Below are 15,153 nucleotides of genomic sequence, written 5' to 3'. Positions count from 1 at the left end.
CATGGATTGATGCTATTGGCCCATAGGAACCTTAATTGGACCATAATCCAAAAATTTCTGAAAATCTAGACCCTTAGACTAAGGTTCTTTATACCTATTTCCAATTAATTCCAATTGCACATTGGAAAATTCTTTTTGAATTTTTGTTTCAGGGGAACTTATTTTAATAAGATGAGTTATTTTTCTATCCAAAAATATTCATAATCTGAATATTCTCTCTCTAGAATAATTTTCTCTCTCTAGGCTAAAACAGTTAGAAGCAAGGTCTTTATATTTCTGAAGAGGGATTGATTACAGGGGAAGATACTAGACATCAAAAAGGGGTTGGGGGAGGAATCTTACACAGTGTATGATGGATACTCTGGATACTTTCAAATCCGGATTTGTGAGTGAAGAAGATCAAAGAAAAACCTCATTTATCACCCCTTGGGGAGTATATGCCTATAGGGTGATGCCATTTGGCTTGACCAATGCACCAGCAACTTTTCAACGCTTCATGAGTCAGGTATTTGCACCTTACTTGGGAAAGTTTGTAAGGGTCTTTCTGGATGATTTTTGCATTTATTCAAGCCGCATGGATCACTTGGAAAAGTTGAGGTTGGCCTTGCAAAGTATTGATGATGCAAAAGGGTGTCTTAATCCTGGAAAATGCCGCTTGGCACAAAGGAAGGTGGTTCTCTTGGGACATGTTATCTCAGAAGAAGGCATAGAGATGGATCCTGAGAAGGTGCAGGCAATTGTGGCCCTCCCACCACCTACCAATGTACGAGAGGTAAGGACGATTTTGGGTAAAACAAAGTATTACCAACGCTTTGTTGACATGTTCTCTGAGAAGATGTATCCTATAAATCTGTTAACAAAGAAGAATGTTTCTTTCCAATGGGGGCCTGATCAAATTCAATCTTTTTGTTTGCTCAAGGAATGCATGAGTCAAAGTCCAATTGTGCAGCCTCCTAGGTGTGGGGGGAGGACTTTATGTGAACCCAAGTGTCTCATCACATTCTCAGTGGCTGCTATACTCTTGCAAAAGGGAGAGCAAGGATGTATGCAACCAGTGTATTATGCAAGCCGACAACTCACTGATGCCGAGGAGAGAAAACACCAGTAGGGCCTCTCTTGCAAAATTTCTTACAAGGAAGGAAGAGGAAGAAGGAACAGGGTTACTTGATTTAGGGTGCACACATTGTAAATGCCACAAGTATGCTTGATAAATACTTTGGTATGGTAGATAGGCTAGTGATGTGGAAAATAAAAGTGGGCCTTCATGCTCACATGACACCATAAGGCTACAAGTTGGGGAGTGTGGAAGGCATGTGGAGGAGTGTGCGGTAGGTGCATAATTGGAAAAGATTCTAAAATGCCTACATGGAAGAGGAGAATTCTGCCATGTGTAAGTGGAATCTCCACCTACATGCCACTTAGACTTGGCTATTATCTCATCACACTTTCAAAGTCAAAAAGTCTTCAATTTAATAATCAATAGAAGACTTAGCCTAAGAGGACAATTGATGGTCTCCCTTTCAAATCAATGAATGAAGCCTCCTCAATTGAGCATTTTGTGTCATTGCCATTCTCTTATCTTTCAAACCCTTATTCAACCACTCTCTTTACATGTGAATATCTCATTTAGCATTAGCTCCTCATGCTTAACCCAATTTTGGACCTCTTTGATGATTCATGATAAGTGGGATAAGGAGTTATTATCTTGGTGGGCCTGTGACTTCTCAAGGTAGCCCTTGTCTTATTGCCGCCCTCCTTTGGAGGTACCAATGGTTTTAGTGGTAATGAGCATACGGAAAGACTTTGGAGACCATAGTTAAATCTTTACGATTGTCTGCTGAGCAATGTTAACTCTTACCCTCTAGCTTGAATCATGAAGGAGATGAAAGGCAAGAGGCTATGTGAAAATTGAGGTTTCATGCAAAGAGAGGGAAGAGCAGTTTTTGTGGTCCAATACCCAAATTTCAATCGATAATTACTCATCACTCGGGTATTGGTTTCTTAAATTGATCATATGGCTAGGAAGCTCTTTATATGCTCTTTCCACTCATGTAACTAATTTCTTAATCCCTTACTTCATTGATGATCAGAATTTCTCCCAAAGTTGCTAACTTTTAGGCGAATTTTGGCAGTTTTATAGTCTTGTAGTAAAATGCTCATAACTTTTCGCTTGGTTGCCCGTTTTTGAAAGTTTTTATATAGGCACGAAGCTCTCTTCAAGCTCTACGCACCTATGTAATCCTCTTTTGCATAGTCTATATGGATTTAAAACTGCAATTCTCTGTGTATCTCTATTTTTATAGACTTTTGTTCATTCTTTCTTCTTAATAATGATTAATTCTTCCTAATCTCTTATCAAAAGGCAAACCCCATGTGTCTTATCCTCTTGTAAGTGATTGCTATATTTATTTGCTTTAATATGTTCCGACCAAATCGTCCAATTCGAACGGATAAACCTTACCAATATTCCCCGTATGTTTCCGTTCACATAATCTTGAGTCGGAAGATTTTCTTCCAACAAAGAATTGCCCTCTTGTTTGGAGCTTCAAGACTGGCTGAAATTCTTGCTTCTTCGGAGCCTTTCATCTTTCCTTCCATGAATTATGATCTCACCTTTGATGTGTATATCTTTATCTTAACCTAGGGAGAGAAAGGGAGGTGAGGAGGCTGTGAGGTTTCATACAAGTGTGTTTTGATTCTAAGAAGTGAACGAAGTCCAAACCCCAACTTCGTGTCACAGTACATCCTGTATATATAGAATCATAGAGTTTGTCACCTTTCTAGTATTTTCATGCCATGCTTAATATGCGTGTACCACCTACTACTATGTGGGGTGGGATTTTTTTCAACAATCTTTGGCTATTGGCTCCTTTTCAACACGTGATAAACTCCCAATATCCATTCCCATGAGGAAATTGGTCATTTTGAACTTCCATGCTTGGAAGTTATTATTTTCTAACTTCTTGCTCATAACCTTGGATAGACTATTAGACATGATTACCTACAACAACTTGCCAACAAGTGCTTTAAAACCTTTGCTTTTATAGCAAGCCTATAGTCTTCAACTTATAGCGATATCATAGACATACTATACATAATTGCATATGGAATAGTCACACAAACATACATCCACCACCAATAACTTGTAAATCTGAGATTCTTTGCACAGGCTATCCTACAACCCAAGTTTTGCCACAATTTTTCACTGAACCAGAAATTGGGCATACACAATCAAAATCGATACTTTCATAGAGTGACTGAAAAAACCTTGAAGAGCCAAAATGGGGCCCGAAATCCATCTGAATCACCGTGAAACTTGTAAAATTTCAATTAACAACAAGGATTTATTTCTTCACATAGAAGGATGTCTCAATTTGGATAGCTCTTATAACTGTCTATAGGTGTTGCTCCAAAATCAAAGAGGGAAAGAGATAGAATTACCTTTATCCATGTATAGCTTCCTTGCTTGCCTCTTGAGCTCTTCACATCTAATATCATGAGAAGAATGCAAGGGAGGGTGAGCATGAGCTCCTTGTAAGAAAACATACACACACAAGGGTAGATAAGCACATAAGCGAGATAGATGGTTGAATTTCTTATGTTCTCTTCTCTTGTCTACAGCCACATAACATAAAGAGATGAGTACATACTATAAGGGAATTTCACTACTCTCTTATATTTTCACAAACACTATTGCCTTTTGAAATCTCAATGATTCAAAATAGAGAGCAAGGGTATAAAAGTGTCCCTAATAAACTTTGGTTCTCGAGATCTTTCCATGTCTCACTACTGCGAAAACCATTGGTACCTCAGAAGGAGGGTGATGATAAGATAAGAGATGCCTTTAAGGTCACGAGTCTTTCAAGGATCAGCAACTCCTAAATATCCCTTACTTTGATTCATTGAAAAGAGAATAGACGAGGCATGGAGGTCTATTGCCTTTTGAAATCTCAATGATTCAAAATAGAGAGCAAGGGTATGAAAGCGTCCCTAATAAACTTTGGTTCTCGCGATCTTTCCATGTCTCACTACTGCGAAAACCATTGGTACCTCAGAAGGAGGGTGATGATAAGATAAGAGATGCCTTTAAGGTCACGAGTCTTTCAAGGATCAGCAACTCCTAAATATCCCTTACTTTGATTCATTGAAAAGAGAATAGACGAGGCATGGAGGTCTAATGCTGAGGCATAAGAGGAAATTGCTAGATTTGGAAGAAAGTAAAGGAATCGCCATAAATTTTTGTCAACGAGTACATGTCCAAGTTGTAGATTTAGACATTGTTGCTTCATAGCTTGATTGTACATCCTTTAGGTGTGTCCATTTGTGCTCTTTGATGCATAATATGGTGGTTAATTTATTAGCTACCATATCTTTTCCTTAGCTAGCTGGGATACTGGGTGCCTAAGACCTCCCTGAAGTTTTATTGAGGATGGCATTTGAAGGGTATTCTTTGTATTCATTATATAGCAAGGTTTTAGATCTCTATAATGGTTTGAGGGAGTCATCGACATGGCAAGACAAGAGGAGTGTTGAGTGTTAGGGGTTACCTGAGGTGTTGGAATTAATTTTGAGAACAAGGCTTGGGATTTTGATAGGTTTGGGGTTTCCTCGTCCCAATGAGGGTACGCTAACCATCTTGTGGGAAAGATTGAGTGTCGCAATCCTTCTTCACCAACTAACTACATAATCATCAATGGTTGCAATCCATCCCTCTCAAGGTTGATGTGCTCTTCCATTGTACCGGCATGGATTACATAAAACTGGCAAGATGCAAGTTTAGATCCAATATAAAACCCAATATATAAAACTCTAATTTAAAACAATTGGTGGTTATAAATTGGGAATTGTTTACCATGTTGATGGTTAGCTACTTTTTTGTAGGATGGTGTGAGGGGGGGGTGGACCTAACATCTCCTAACTAAGACAAAACGTTATGGTGGGGGCTAGGACCGGTGTCAACAACCAAGGCTAGCCACATAGCTAGATTTTGGGTTCCACTGTTGGTTCTATTTGAAATGCCTCTAGCCACATAGCTAGATTTTGGGAACTCTATGAGTAGGTTCCACTGTTGGTTCTATTTGAAATGCCTCTAGCATATATAGGGATGTGATTTATAATTGTCAAAATCTAGCCACATAGCTAGATTTTGGGAACTCAATCAAAATCTAGCCACATAGCTAGATTTTGGGAACTCTATGAGTATGTTCCACTATTGGTTCTATTTGAAATGCCTCTAGCATATATAGGGATGTGATTTATAACTGTCAAAATCTAGCCACATAGTTAGATTTTGGAAACTCAATCAAAATCTAGCCACATAGCTAGATTTTGGGAACTCTATGAGTAGGTTCCACTGTTGGTTCTATTTGAAATGCCTCTAGCATATATATAGGGATGTGATTTATAACTGTCGAATTGTGTAAACCTTGTCCCAAGCTTATGTGAAGGAGTGTCCATGGTTTCCAAAACATGAATCCAGTCCTCAGAATGGTCAAGTTTTGGGAGGGAGCTTGATCACTCATATTCCCATTCCTTGGAGGATTCAAGCTTCGAGAGGGCCACTGCTACTACCCTGTAACATGGCCCTGTGAAATATAGGAGCTTATGCTCCACCTTGTGGTGGTTATTCTTCACGAGGGAGTGCACTATGTGGCTGTTGACCTGCTTCATTAGGGCCTCTCCTAGATGAGATAGATGTGTGGGATGCAGGGCATACACCTCAAATATGCCCCCTTTCAGTCATTTCCTCATGATGGAGGTATGGTGGAGGACCTCTCGAATGAGTCTAAAGTATCAGACATGGTGCAGAGAAGGTGTGAGGGTGTGAGAGCTCAAGGGAAAAAAACTGCAAGAGTTTGGCTAGAGTGAGAGCTGAAAGTGAGGAAATGAGGGGGTGGGGCCCATATTTATAAGTTTCAAAGGGTACGGCCATGGCATTACTAGTGAATGGCCATGGCAGTTGAAATGAACGGTCGCAGGATTACAAACAAACGGTCATGGCAACCCAAGCAAATGGCCGTGGGGCAAATGTAAAATAGGTGTGAACAGGCGCGGGCTTTTAAAAAATGTGAAGGGAACGGACGTTTGCTTACAAAATTTGGAAGGAACGGGCGGGGCCTTTTGAAATGGAGAAGGGAATGGGCGTTCGCTTCCAAAATTTGAAAGAAACAGGTGTTTGCTTCAAGAATAGAAGTTGGTATGGCCGTGGCAAATTCGGAATAACTATGGCGGCAAATGGTTCGGGATGGAACAGTTGGGGCATTTCACTGCGTGGGTTGGAACATCCATGGCAAGTCATAATGTGTAAAGAGTACGGCTGTGGCAAATTCAGAACGCCCATGGCATCATTCATCTTTTTTTCTGGGCACCTTGAATCAGGTTTTGTACCCAAAGGCCATGCTGCCAACACCCCATTGTGGCTACGTTTTGTACTAACCACGTGCCCAATTTGCTAAGGTGACAAGTCAAGTCCACCAATTTGGCGATGGTGAGGTGGGGTATTACTTCCTTGAGGGATTCTAAGGCGGGTGGTAGGGAAATACCTGAGACTGAAGGAGTTGATGAGATGGCATTGTAGTATTCCATTGTAGCCTCACAATGATAAGTGGGGGAGTTGTTAACATTGAGGGTATATCATTAGTTAGCTCTGTCAGTGGGGCAGAATGGGGGTTATAGTGTCACTGTGAAGCTTATGCTTCCCTTTTCCCTGGGCAGTCTTTATGGCGGGGTCACCTTTGGTTTCCATTGAAAGGTAGGCGACTGCTGAGTGACACGGGGTGGAAGTTGAGGTTGGGGAGGTTTGGGGATCCAAATATGATGATTGCCCTTGTAGAAGTGTTGGGCTTGTAGGAGAGGTTTGGGGATCCACCGAGGGATTGGTTTTAGGAATGGTTGAGGCTTGATTGAGGATTAGAGTTCCATGGAGAGGATTTAGGCTTGCATTTGTCATGTACCACCGTGTAGGCTCGTGGTTGGAAAATTTGTTCGATGTGGGGGACGAGGAGCTTTGGGTGCTTGTGGACAAAGGGGAGGATTGGATCATTAGGGGATCCCCACATTATAGATTCACCCTTATAATAGCCTTGTGCTGCGCAAGTAGCTTCTTAGGTACCCAACGAGGAGATGGCAGACCTAGTGGAGTTTTGTTAGTTTTGTTAGAAATGTTAGTTGGGTTAGTGTGGGTTGGTGGGTCAGCCAACTGGTGAAACAGTGACATGAGAGTGGGTTGTTGTCGAGCATGGTGGTAGGGAGGGAGTGAGAGGCATTAATGGGGTTGGAATGATGAGGGGCCTCTTTTTAGGGGGACGGATTTGTGTGGGAGTGTGGTGATAGAATGATGGTGGGTGGTGAAGTGAGTTCTTGGCCTAGGGGAGCAGTGGGTATAGGCTCTTCATCTGTTTATAAGGACAGTAACTTGGCCGAAGGCCAGTTGTTGTTGTAAGGTTGTCGTCGTCTGTGCGTGTCCTAGTCCTCGATATTGCACCTAATATGTCCCATCCAACTCCTTCCAAGGAGTATTTCTTCATGCATGGTTCTCTCTTTGCTCTTTTTGAATCTTGTACATCTCAAAATATTAGTTTTATAATAGATTCACTTATTATTTTATTAATTGTCCAAGAACTGTACTAGAATTGCTCTCAAAACTCGAATATCTCAAAAACTATTTTTTTCTTTGAGCTGGTTTCGGATATCTCAAAAGATATGACATTCTTAAATGCCCAGATTCATTTATGACCGAAGAAACAATCATTTCATGATTCTACAAGGATTTTATCTTAAAAATGGAATATCTTGATTTGTACTTTGTATTTCATAAATGTTTTTTACAAGTACATAGATTCATGCTTTATCTACATTCTGGTGCATTTTTTAATTTTTTTTATAGAGATTTAAAGAGGATAGACATTTTTTAAGATTTTAAGAATGTGTTTAGATTTATTATTTTAGAGAATAGTGCATTATGAATTTTCCTTTTTTGTGATAGAGCTTCTTCTTCTCTTTAGGTCATTTCTTCTTTCCATAGCTCATTTCTTCTTCTACTTTCAAATTTGCATCTCCAAACAGTTCGTATTTTCCTCCATCTCCAAACAGTTTGTATTTCTCTCCTATTATATTACACTTGTTCAATCTACAAAGCTGGAGAATGAAGAGTGATTTAATTTTTTGGTGCCATTTTCTTGGAGCCAACAAACCATTTCTCTCTTCATTAATCTTTCTATCAAGCAAAGAAGCAACAAAGAGACAACACAGAGCCAACATAGAGAAGCAACATAGAACAAAAATGGAGGTTAGCAATGTTTTCATGTTGGTTATAACTTATGTTCAATTGAGTTCTATAAGTTATGTTTCCCTGTTGGTTATGTGTATTACTATTCGTAAATAATAAAGTTAATAGTAAGATATATTGTACTACGGGTTAATAATAATAATATGTGCATTACTATTGGTTAATAATAATAATATGTGTTAAAGTTGGTGTTAAGTTACACATATGTATTAATAATCATGAGATAGTGATGTATCTAAGTGTTTCTAGTTTTTTGATGTTTTAGGAAGCAAGAAGCTCTAAGAAGAGAAGTATACACTTCCAGCTAGATAAAGAGTACAAAACAAGAAGAGAACAATGTTGCGATCCCAAAATTAATATTTAAGTGGGTTCAATGAGATGCGATATAGCCTACACCTTTCTCACACTTTATGCAAACATGCGAGGTACTCCTTTCCAGAAGGAATTGACACAAGACCTCAAGGAATTTCTAAAGATATTCCTTATAAGTCGTGCACATGAGACGTTGGGAGGTACCAGGGGTGTTGGTCAGCCCAAAGGGCATAACACGATATGCATTCGGTGGCAAAGGTTGTTTTGTGCTGATCCTTGGGATCAATAAGCACCTGATTGTACCTAGAGAATCCATCAAGGAAGATATAGGCTTCCTTTCCTGCTACTCATTCTAGCACGTGTTCTATGCAAGGTAATGGTGGCGACATTGACCTTTTTAAGGTCTACACACACTTTGACTTTTATGTTCTTCTTGGGCACTATCACAATGGGTGATACCCATTCCGTATGCTCAATCTCGTAGATGAGTCTGGCATCAATGAGTCTATTGATCTCTTTGCGGACCATCTTAGAGTATTTTGGGTTCATCAGATAGTGACCAAGAGATAGCCCCATGGCAACGTTATGAGTATGTGACACACCAGCTCCAAAGTTGTGGACAGTCCAGGAAGTTGTAGCTCGTGGACAAACATACACCATGTTGTCACTTCACAGCCACATTTAGGGAGCAGATCTACCCCTATATACGACACAGTCATTGTGCCAAAGTGGTAGGATCGTCAGTTCCGAGCATGCCTGGCAGAGTTTCCTATTGGTGTGGTCGTCTCTGTGATTGATTTTGCAGAGAACTACACCTTCACACCTTTTTAGGAGATACAATCTGAGTATTACTTTTGAGAGCAGGTAATGGTTATATTTCATAATATTTGTTTTGTGTTTGAGCTATATTACTTATTTGATTTTTTGTGTCGTAAACGTCTGTATTGCTTACCTCACCAGGTTGCTATTATGGTCCACATTAGCTATCGACATGCAGAGGCTCATGTAGATGGGATAGCGAGTACCCCCGAGACCCATGTCATTTCGAGAGTATCATTTCTATATCAGTGGATGATCGTTCACATAATGCACATTTTGTGCAACACTATTTTCATCTCCACCATGACAATTTTTTACGAGATTGTGGGATCATACGTGGCCAGCGATGGGTTTGGTCGGATGGTTGTGGCGCACAGTTCAAGTCGTTCACGACAATTCTATTGGCTCTACAGGTAGTACTTATGGTTCTCTTATATTCACAATTAAACTAAATCCACTAGAATTGGCTCTATAGGTAGTACTTATGGTTCTCTTATATTCGCAAACTAAATTCATGTTACCATATTATAGTAGTGATGTGTGTGAACACACTTAGGACCGCCGGGGCACTTTTTCCCTCACTAGGAGGTTTTTTCCCCCGTGCATTGTATATACGCCCATTATCTTCTAGGGCTTGTTATCTTTCATTTTTGGCACTCATAATACACTACTGTGTTGTGCTCAAGCTTCCTCATCTTCTTGAAGTTGTGTGTGCATTCCTGCAACCCTAATTCCAACAATTGGTATCAGAGCAGGCTTCCTCCTCCCGGGCAGCATCACCGGCACCTGCCGCTTCATCTCCTCCGATTGCGACGAGGTTTCACGAGCGTCTGCAGGTTAGTATATGCCGTGGGCGAGCCCGTAGGGCTCGTTCGTTTCAGAATTTTGATCTGAAGTCATTTCGCCCTCCGTTTTTGCATTCCAAGTACTGCGCAGGCAAAATCGTCCTACTGTGCAGATTTTTTGTCAAGATTAAAATCTGCAGGACAGGTGCCCATTCGTCTGTTTTGGGCTGTGCTACATAGCACAGGTCGATTTTATACAGGTTTACCTCTTACAGACAGCATTTATATCTAGTAGTACAGTCATTGGCCATGGCTGACAACAATGATGTATTCCGCATGTTGGCTGCTGAGGATAAGTTGGATGGCACCAACTATCCATTGTGGGCATATATGATGCGACATGTATTGGTAGCAAAGGGGTTATGGAACATTGTGCAGGGTATTGATGCACGTCCTATTGTGGCTGGGAATGCTGCAAACACATCAGAAACAGGTACTGTTGATGATGGTGCAGGCACAAGTGCTGTAGCAGCTGTTCGAGAACCACCACTTTCAGCAGAGCAGATTCGTTGGGATGGTAGAGATGCGCAGGCTCATGCCTTGATTGCGCTGTCTGTCAAACGTACCATTATCCCACATATTCGCTCCTGCAGGACTTCTAAGGATGCTTGGGATGTACTTGCCACATTGTATCAGGCAAGAAATGAGGCTCGTGTTGCTTATCTCCGAAAACAGTTGGAGAGTGAGCATATGAACGAAGGTGATTCTATGGATAGCTTTTTGACAAAGATCAAGGATTTCAAAGAGCAGCTCATTTCTGCAGATGAAATCCTGTCAGACAGTTCACTTGTGCAGACTGTTTTGAATGGTCTACCAGATTCTTATCAGGGTTTTGCTTCCACTCTTCGCTTGATGATGAAAGGCAATCCCAATGCCTTATCATTTGAGGAGTTAGTTTCTGTTTTGCTGCAAGAAGACCAGTCAAGGCAAAACAGGAATATTATGCGTGTCGCAGATCAAGCTTTCGTTGCTAGTCAGAGAAGCGGGAAAGGTAAAGCTGGCTTTTCTTCTAGTAAGCAGAAATCTGCAAATGCTGCGTAACCAAAGAAGGAAGACAAAGATGAGAAGAAGGGTGACAAACAGAAGACATTTTGCAAGTACTGTAAGGGAAATGATCATGTCATCAAAGCGTGTCCTAAGCTGGCTGCGAAAGAGGCTAAGAAGAAAGAGGCTGGTATGGCTGTTGCAGATGCCTCTCCTTCTAACAATGAATCTGCTAATGTTGTGCTAGATACAGAATGGGCATTCAATGCGCAGTGCAGTTATGACCCATCTTTGCATGACACATGTATGTCTGCAGTAGATTCAGATGTATGGTACTTTGACAGTGGTGCCACTAAGCATATCACCTCGCAGCGCAGTTTATTCACTTTCCTTGAGTCTGCTCCCACAGGGAATACTGTCACTTGTGCCAATAACTCCTCTTATCCCGTTGAAGGAGTTGGACAGATTGTGCTGAATGTTGCAAATGGCAACACCTTTACACTTTTTGATGCATTGTATGTGCCAGGGATCAAAAAGAATCTGCTATCAGTCTCCGCATTTGCCAAAACAGGTTTGGTTGTAAAATTTGTGGATGACAGATGTACTGTTCATGATCTCTCTTGTGGTGACATCATTGTAGCATCTGGTTCACTATGTCGAGGGCTGTATAAGCTCAATATGGATGGAAAATGTGTAGAGGATTCAGCATGTGCTATTATGGATACGCAGGCTATTTCAGATGCAAAACTGTGGCATGCACGTTTTGGTCATCTGAATTTTGCAAGTTTGCTGCGCCTGCAGAAATCTGAAATGGTGTCTTCTTTGCCTAAGCTTGAGGCACCTGTCAAGCATGTTTGTGAGGGCTGCATATTGGGTAAAATGCAGCGTGCTTCCTTTCCCAAAGATGGATCAGTGAGAGCTGAACGCAGATTGCAGCTTGTTCACAGTGATGTTTGTGGTCCCATGCAAACTCCATCATTTGGAAACTACCTTTACTTCGTGACTTTCATTGATGATTTTACCAGGCATGCATGGGTATATCCTTTGAAGGCAAAGTCCGAAGTGTTTTTGTGCTTCAAACAGTTTTTGGTTATGGCTGAAAATGTGTCAGAAAGTAAGATGCGCACCCTCCGTTCAGATCGAGGGGGGGAGTATATGTCTTCAGAATTTAATGCATTTCTGGCTGAGCGTGGGATAAAACACCAATGTACAGTGCCGTATACACCACAGCAAAATGGTGTGGCTGAGAGAAAAAACAGGTCTCTCATGGAAATGGCAAGATGTATGGTTAAGAGTCAAAGTCTACCACATGGTTTTTGGCTTGAGGCTGTCATGTGTGCCACTTATGTACTAAACAGGTGTCCCACCAAAGCATTACAGGTTGTCACTCCATATGAGGCTTGGCATAGCCGCAAGCCATCTGTTGGCCATTTACGTGTTTTTGGTTGCCTGGCATATGCATTAGTGCCTGTGCAACATCGCAGAAAATTGGATGACAAAGCTGTCAAATGTATTTTTGTTGGATATAGTGCTGAGAGCAAAGGCTATCGTTTGTATCATCCACAGACAAAGCGCATTTTGGTTAGCCGTGATGTTGTATTTGTGGAAGATGCAGTTCAGCCCTTGGTTTCATGTACTAAGGAGACAGATATCAGCTCACGTGATGTCTATGATACATTGTTGCCTCTTTTCAGTGGTGCACAGTCAAGTGCAATACCTCATGAGGCAGTTTTTCAGCCTATGCAGGTTTTAAATGATGGCACACATCAGCCTATATCTGATGCAGATGTGCATGATGCACTTGAGGATGAGAGACAAGAGATTGAGGGCTCTAGGAATATGCCTAGATGGCTGGTGCAGACTTTGCGTGACAGCAAGTTGGATGCCCCTTTGTCTAGTCGCACTCGTTCTGGCTCTCATGGTGCCTCTTATGCGTCAGATTGTTATGCATTGGCTGTTTCTAGTATGTGCGATGAAAGTGAGCCTGTTTCATTTGATGAGGCACAAAGTTCAGAAAATTGGATGGCTGCTATGCAAGCAGAATACGATGCTATTATGAAGAATGGTACATGGTCTTTATGTGACTTGCCCCCTGGCAAGAAGGCCATTGGCACTAAGTGGGTATACAAATTGAAGCGTAAGCCTGATGGCACAGTGGATCGCCATAAGGCTAGGCTTGTTGCAAAAGGTTATGCTCAAGAGAAGGGCATTGATTTTGATGAGACCTTTGCTCCCACTTGTCGTATGACTACCATTCGTAGCATTTGTGCATTGGCAGCTCATAATGGATGGAATGTACATCAGTTGGACATAAAGACTGCGTTCTTGAATGGAGATTTGCATGAGGAAGTGTATGTATCGCAGCCTCGTGGTTTTGTTCAAAGAGGGCAGGAAAACAAAGTGTGCAGGTTGAAAAAGGCTTTATATGGTTTAAAGCAAGCTCCACGAGCTTGGTATGAAAAGATACATGCATATTTGACTGCACATGGGTTTCAGAATAGTCCAACAGAAAGCACTTTGTATGTTAAACGTGTGGATGGTGTACATCTAATCATTGCTCTCTATGTCGATGACATGCTGCTCACAGGACCAAATGAGAGTCATATTGCTGATTTTAAGGCTGATTTGAATGCCTCTTTTGAGATGTCAGATTTGGGGCATTTGCATCATTATTTGGGAATACAATTTAAGCAGTGTGATGGAGGTATTGCTTTGTGTCAGACAAAGTATATTGAGACATTGTTGCGGAGATTTGGCCTTGAAGACTGCAAACCTATTGCTACTCCAATGGAGACAGGTTTGAAGTTGAGTCTTCATGATGCTGGAGATCACTTTGATGTCACACTCTATCAGACAGCTGTTGGTTGCCTCATTTATGTATGCATTACGAGGCCAGACATTCAGTTTGCAGTCTCACAGGTGAGCAGATTTATGCATAGCCCAGGCATTAAGCATTGGCAGGCAGTGAAGCGTATCTTTCGCTATTTGAGTGGTACTCGGCATCTTGGGTTGTTTTATCCCAAGGGGGGATCATTGCCGCCAGATTTACATGCTTTTTCAGATTCTGACTGGGCTGGTTGTTATGACACACGCGTGTCCACGAGTGGTTTTTGCTTCATGCTTGGAAGCTCATGCATATCATGGTTGAGCAAGAAGCAGCCTACTGTGGCCACTTCTAGTTGTGAAGCTGAGTACAGGGCAGCTTTCACAGCTACGGTTGAGTGTGTGTGGCTCAGACGCCTTATGGCTGATTTGGGTGTTGGGCAGCCATCTGCCACCACCATCTTCACTGACAGTCAGAGCGCATTGGCAGTTGCGCGGAACCCAGTGTTCCATGCTCGTACGAAGCACATTGAGGTGCACTACCATTATGTCAGGGAGAGACTCTCTGCAGGAGAGATCAGTTTGGCTTATGTGCCAACACAGGATAACCTTGCAGACCTTTTCACAAAGGCTCTGCCTCGTGAGAAGTTCGAAGCTTTTCGCAAAGCTTTGGGCTTACTCCCTTTTGTGGATTCGTCCACATAGCTAGACACTTCCCTATACATGAGTGCTAGCTCTTGTTCACCGCATCACTCCAGGGGGGATTTGTTACCATATTATAGTAGTGATGTGTGTGAACACACTTAGGACCGCCGGGGCACTTTTTCCCTCACTAGGAGGTTTTTTCCCCCGTGCATTGTATATACGCCCATTATCTTCTAGGGCTTGTTATCTTTCATTTTTGGCACTCATAATACACTACTGTGTTGTGCTCAAGCTTCCTCATCTTCTTGAAGTTGTGTGTGCATTCCTGCAACCCTAATTCCAACAATTCACTAGAACATCTTAAAGAAAACAATAACTAAGACTTTGTTTTATGAATTTATAGGTGGCATGTGCAGTCTAGGTGCGGGCATGTGTGTG

This window comes from Cibotium barometz, chromosome 39 (assembly GCF_041138505.1).
Source record: "Cibotium barometz isolate CiBa-2024 chromosome 39, ASM4113850v1, whole genome shotgun sequence".
Lineage (NCBI taxonomy): Eukaryota > Viridiplantae > Streptophyta > Polypodiopsida > Cyatheales > Cibotiaceae > Cibotium > Cibotium barometz.
Note: the sequence above shows the minus strand (reverse complement) of the source record.